This window comes from Apis cerana, linkage group LG10, assembly GCF_029169275.1.
Source record: "Apis cerana isolate GH-2021 linkage group LG10, AcerK_1.0, whole genome shotgun sequence".
NCBI lineage: Eukaryota > Metazoa > Arthropoda > Insecta > Hymenoptera > Apidae > Apis > Apis cerana.
In genome coordinates this window covers 5,804,204-5,811,407 of record NC_083861.1, presented here as the reverse complement: position 1 = coordinate 5,811,407, position 7,204 = coordinate 5,804,204, and the positions used below count along the sequence as shown (strand labels likewise).

Genomic DNA, 7,204 nt, shown 5'->3' with positions numbered 1-7,204 from the left:
CTTATCGAAATATAATAAATTATGATGAATATATTAAAATTAAATCTTAATTCTAAATCTTAAACCTATCTTATACTATACTTAAAACTAGGACCTAAATCTAAGATGCGCGCATCTTGTCATTTACATCGAATGTAAAAGACTTTATTAGTACCTTCAATCTAATCCATTGTTAATTGATCAAAATAATTTAAAGTAATCATTTTAGATTGAAGGTGTGCGTAGTTCTTGGCTTGCCATCGCTTTTCGAAAAATTTTCGAATGGAAATGAAGGTATCTTTTTAAATGAAAAATATGAAAAGCGATGCCAATTACCGGGTCTCACCTACGGGGAGGTGACTACGCATCGAGACCCATCAGATTGAATTTATTGAACAAAGTGACCAGTACATTAAATAATACAATTAATTATCTACAAATCAGATCTTGTACATAGAAAAGAAATGTGATACAATTGGTAAATAAATTATCTATCATCGTTCATCTAACTTAATCTATATTCTTAATACTACATCTTAAATCTATGATTTATATATCCTACTGGCATCATTCGTACTAAAGATACGCTCCTATTTAACAAAGTAAAAAAAAAAGAAATAGAAAAAGAAAAAAAGTAAAGGGATTGAAAATATTTATGAATGAATGGTTGTATATATAGAGTTGATTTTATGTTAAGGAGCGTATCATCTTACGAAATGTGCTTACAATAAACTTAATTTAAATGTCTATTTTACATTAAACTTAAACCTAAGACTTAAATTTAAGACTTAATTTAAATGTCTATCTTACATTAAACTTAAGTCTAAGACTTAAATTTAAGACTTAAAATTTATTTAAATCTTAAATTTAAGTTTAAATTTAATCGAAGATATCTTAAAAATTACATACAATAGAATAAATTAAAAATTTTATTTTGATATTTCACGCAGGAATTCCGAATATTTATTCAATTGTTTCATAATTAAAAATGCAAAAATACTAACAAATTTTATTTAATTTTAGGGAAATAGTAGAAAAAAATTTAATTTTAATTTTGACAACGAATAATTATTTGTCATTTGTTCCAAATAAATCAACTGTTTGTATCAATATATCGTAATAAGAATATTAATTTATAATATTAATGTTCTTATTGCATAATGCAAACAATTTTATGTAATAGTACGAGAGTTTAAAATTTTAATGAATAAATTTTTAGCAGTATTTTCATTAACAAATGCTGTAATAATTAGGGGCGCTGAAAAAAAATTGTAGCCAAAAAAGGCTATAAGGACCACACTTGTGATCCAAAAACAGGATCATTTCCATAATGTTAGTGGAAGAATATGGGCATTTTATAAACGCAACACTACTTTCAAAAACGCGATCATTTTATAACGCAACACTACTTTCAAAAACACGATTATTTTTTGACGCAACACTATTTTCAAAAACGCGATTATTTTTCAACGCAATACTAATTCTTAAAATGAATTTAATATAAATGCAAATGAATTGAAAGTTAATATCTTTAATTAAAACTCGAAATAAAATAAACATAAAATTTTTTAATACTACTATTTAAAAAAAATTATATTATTAAATTTAATAATGATTAAAATTATTAAAAAAAAATCGCGATGTCTCATAAAACGCAACACTAAAGCAAACGCGATTGTTATTCGCAACACTAATGCAAACCGTAATTTATTTGTCGCAACACTAATTAAAAAATCGCGATTGCCCGTTTTCCCACTTTGTGATCCAAAAGTAGGATCACATTTTTGCAGCTCTTGCAACTGCATTTTATGATCCCAAAACAGGATCACTTCCACAATATTAGTGGAAGAATCATGGGCATTTTATAAACGCAACACTACTTTTAAAAACGCGATCATTTTTTAGCGCAACACTACTTTCAAAAACGCGATTATTTTTTGACGCAACACTATTTTCAAAAACGCGATTACTTTTCAACGCAACACTAATTCTTAAAATGAATTTAATACAAATGCAAATGAATTGAAAGTTAATATCTCTATAATTAAAATTTGGAATAAAATAAACGTAAAATTTTTTAATATTACTTTTTATAAAAAATTGTATTATTAAAATTAAAATTATTAAAAAAAATCGCGATGTCTCATTAAACGCAACACTAAATCAAACGCGATCGTTATTTCGCAACTCTAATGCAAACCGTAATTTATTTGTCGCAACACTAATTAAAAAATCGCGATTGCCCATTTGCCCATGATGATTGTACGTTGGGCCGGAATTCTCATCGGCCATAAACACTACTACTACTACTACTACTACTACTACTACTACTACTACTACTACTGATTCTAAAACGAGCATAGTGACAAAGTAGTAACAATGACTTCCTATTCTTTGGATCCAGACAAGATCCAAAAAATGAGAAACCATTCGTTGCAGCCCCTCTTCGTGACAGTTTGTCGAGGCCTCTTCGGTCTTCCTCCTTCGGGCGCAATGCCCGCTGAAACTTAAGTCTAGGCTCGAGATTTCCTAATCGCAAAAAAAAAAAAAAGAAAAAAAATAGACTAAATCGCGAAAGCTGAGTGCACATGGACGACCAATAGTCATTACTGACCATTGTCCGCACATGCGCAGAATCTCGAGCGCACGTTCGTTTCGCCCATTTCGCGACCGCGACCGCGAAATTCGAAAAATCGATATAAGTAAAACCAGAAACGAGTGGTCATCGATGACCACTCGTCTCAGCTCCACTCTCGATTTTTCAAATTGTATTTCCTGAAACAGGTTGTCACGCGAAAACGCGCCTACCCGACCAGAGACTGTGACAACCTGCCCGGCCCTACCTACTTATAATTAACACGCACACCAGAAAGTATACTACCTATCCTACCTAGCGCTATATTTAAAAAATGGCAAAACAATCACACCAACACACTCACTCCACGGTTCTCACACATTACACCCGGGTGCAAAAAGCCTACACTAGGGAGAACGTCCCGGGACGCCTCCGACACCCGAGTTTGATACTACTTTCACACTCTAAATTTACGTACCTTTTCCTGAAATCGACTGACGATGGCTAATGATCATTGCGTGAATCGCGACAAAAAATCGTATCTATCTCGATTTTAATTATCAATAAAAATGGCATTACTAAAATTTAATAATTGGTATCAATTTACAATTTATAATTTTATGATAATATTAACAAAATTGTAAATCGTATAATTGATAATATAATAAATAAAAATGAGAATCGTAACGACGCAATTCCACAGCCTAATCGCAAACACACATAATGTGGAAAATACGTCGTGCACGATCACTAACTTATCGTCAGTCGCCGTTAAAAACTTATAAACTATAGTCATCATGCCTATTGCCTCTCTCTCACCCAAGTAACACCTGGGCACGTGAGTGAGATCGTGGCAATAGACACGGAAGGGGTTAAACCTGAAAATCCTAAACTAAAAAATATTATAAATATCTATTTTTCTCTAACGGACTAATATTCTTTATTTCATCATCTATTTTTACTTTAAATTTTATTCAATGACTCTAATTTTATTAAAGTTATATCTATATAATATCTATATAATAATAAAGCAAAAGAAAAATAAATAAGAAATTTATTTACAACGAGAAATACTAAATGCAAAATAAACTAATTGAATTGAAAAATTAAAGTTAACATTAATAATTAATTAACATTAATACCTCAGGCGATTCCTTCATCAAAACATAGTTTCGAATTAGAAATTAGAAACACAATGTTCAATATTATTGTTTTGATTCCGAAATCTACCTGTCGCGATATATCTTCTTACACATTTTCGTATACGAAGGAACTAAAATTTAAAATTTTATATTTTGTATCATATGATTGTTGAAAATTGAAAATCGAATAATTAAAATATATTATAATATAAAGCGAAATGTAAAAAAGAAAAGAAAATTTTTAGTTTATTAGTATTTGAGAAACGCGATGTGCAAGAAGATCTAGCCTGAGCTAATAAATAAAACACAGAAAATGTTACTACTCACGGATATAATAAATATATCCGTGGTCACTATGCCCGTTGCAAAAATCTACGTATACAACCAATCACTCGTGTCGATTCGGACCTTTCGTCCTACGACATGATTGAGTGACCGGAGGAACATAAATGCATGCGACTCACCATTAGATGCGAAGAATATTGGCAGGGGGATGTTAGGAAATATCTGTAACAAAAAAAGAAACAACATAATTTAAAACATAATCCAGATTATTGAAAATTGAATTCTAAATTTAAAAATTAAAAATCTAATGATTTATATTGAGATAAAAAATAAGAATTTAAATAAAATGATATAGATAATTACCTCTTCGCGTGATGGATGACCGCCGTATTTTCTTGAGAGAAGCACTGACTCTAAACGCGTAGTCTTTTAACGCGACCGGTTAAAAATTAAATTCGGCGAACAAACACTGATTCTAATTTCGCGTTATTCGTTAAAGAATTTAAAAACTTTTACGAAAGCAAACACTGACTCTACTGATCGCGCGCGGTAACAAAAATTTACTGAAAATAAAATTGTATAATAAGGGAGGGATAGGGTGGAAAAAAAAGTAAAATATTCGATATTTTTCCTTTTTTTTCTTTTTCGTTTCAAACATTTGTTTAAGAAAATACTGCTATGAGTTCTAAGATACGTTTTAACATTCAAAAATTTTTATGAATTATTTACAAAAATTTGGAAAATTATTTGAATAATTTGGAAAAATTACGTTATAATTGTTCGCTATCAAAATTTAGATTATAATCAATTATAATAAATGATGTCGCGAATTATAAATTTTCGAAATTTCTTGCAAAATAATCAAAATTTTACAAGTTAAAGATACAATAACAAAAACTTAAACTTAAACTTAAACTTAAAACTAGTGTAGTTCTTAGCTTGGCATCAGTTTTCAAAAACTAATCATTCTAATATAGTTTTAATACAATATTTTTAATGTGATATTTCTAATAATTTGATCAAATAATATAAAACGAAAACCGATGCCAATTACCGGGTCTCACCAACGAGGAGGTGACTACGTCGAGACCCAAATAATTATTATATATTTATTATATAAATAATTTTATATTTAACATTTAATTTGTTTTAATATTTAATTTGGCATTATTTATATAATATTATAACAAATTAAATATTAAAACAAATTAAAGGTTAAATATAAAATTAAAAGAAAATTAAAAATTAAAATATAAATCAAATTAAAATTTATATAATATTATAACAAATTAAATGTTAAATATAAAATTAAAAGAAAATTATAAATTAAAATATAAATCAAATTAAAATTTATATAATATTATAACAAATTAAATATTAAAACAAATTAAATGTTAAATATAAAATTAAAAGAAAATTATAAATTAAAATATAAATTAAATTAAAATTTTGAAATAAAAATTAAAGATTGAAAATTAAATCAAATTAAAGTTTTTAAATAAAAACTAAATATTGAAAATTAAATCAAATTAAAAATTTTAACCGAAATTAAAATAAAATTTAAAAATTAAAATTAAAAGTTAAAGTGAATTGAAAATAAAATTAAATAAAATTAAAAAAAATTAAAAATTTAAAATTAAAAAATTAAAAATTTAAAAATTAAAATTAAAAGTTAAAGTGAATTGAAAATAAAATTAAATAAAATTAAAAAAAATTAAAAAGCAAATATTTAATGTTTGAAACAGAAATTGAATGATAAATTAAAAGTAAATTAAAAATTTAAAAATTAAAATTTAAAATTTAAAAATTAAAAATTAAAAATTAAAAATTAAAATTTAAATCAAATAAATTAATTGAAAAATGTATAATTAATGTTAATTAAAAATTAAAAATTAAATAAAATAAAAAGTAAATGTAAAAAAGAAAAAATGTATGTATAATAATATGTATAATAAATATAAGAATAAATAATAATAAATTATTCTCAATGTTATAAAATTTCAGTTAAAGTGTTATGATTTCGATGTTAACGCGACGCGAGTTCGATAGGAAATGATTGCGCGCGCCCGTTCTGTCCCGTATTTATACGAGCGCCTGAGCCGAAGTCGAACGAAAATATACGACCTTTTCCGATTATATCAAAATAGACTTTTCGAATATATTAATGAACAATTTATCAAGTTTTAAATTTTAACTGTTAATTTATTATTAATTTATGAATATCATAACAATTTTTATATTTTTATTGTTAATTTATGAATTTAACAACATATTAAAATATATATAATAATTAATATATATATTTTTACGAAATAAAGAAAAATTCTTTATTTTATAATATCAATTTGCGATTTAATATTATGTTAAAAATTATTTCTTATTATTTTATGCGAAAAATAAGTATAAAATAACACCGAATAGATTTATAGAATGAATAATTTAATAAATTTAGAATTTTTATTCTAATTTATTTAACGAACAATTTATTATCATAGTTAATATAATAAAATAAATAATATAACAAACCCCTTAATTACAAAGTTTACTTTATTAATATCTTTAGTCTATTTCATTAATAAATGATTAAAATAATTAAAAGTAATTATATGTTACGATAAACTAAAAAAATATATATAGTTTTTGATTTGCTATTGCTTTTCAAAAATTATCATTCATTAAATATATCTTATATTTTTAAATTTAGAGTATTTCTTAAAAAAATTATTTTTTTATGTTTACATATACATTCATAATGTATATAATATACATAAATTACAGAATTTATATAAATATATAAATATATAATTAAATAATTTGTATATAATAACAAAATAATAATAATAATTATTATTATTATATAAATATATAATTAAATAATTTGTATATAATATATAAATTATATAATATATAATTTATAATTATATATTTTTAATGTTATATATAATATATATAACATTAAACTTTTTTATATGTTGTAACATAACAATTAGCAAAATCTTACAATGCTGCAACATATTGGAAAAGAATTTAACATTGTAATACATAAATAATGAAATTAAACATGAAAAGAGAATATAATATAAAAGTTATTGTTATCATAAAGTAGAAAAAAATTGAAATATTTGAGAGAAATTTAACCTCAAAGTTAAAAAAGTTTAAAAATACTGAAATATGAAAGACAGATTTAACAGAAATATTATCTAAATTAAAGAAAACATTTAAG

General features: G+C 24.6%; 1 long non-coding RNA gene across 1 annotated transcript; it reads right to left on the bottom strand.

Moving 5' to 3' along the window:
- Positions 1-355: 355 nt before the first annotated feature.
- LOC133666754 (uncharacterized) lies at positions 356-5,249 on the bottom strand. The gene is made up of 2 exons (XR_009831335.1): positions 4,345-5,249; positions 356-4,203 (listed from the first exon to the last, which is right to left on the bottom strand). It is a non-coding gene; the product is annotated as an uncharacterized LOC133666754 (long non-coding RNA).
- Between the last annotated feature and the right edge of the window lie 1,955 nt (positions 5,250-7,204).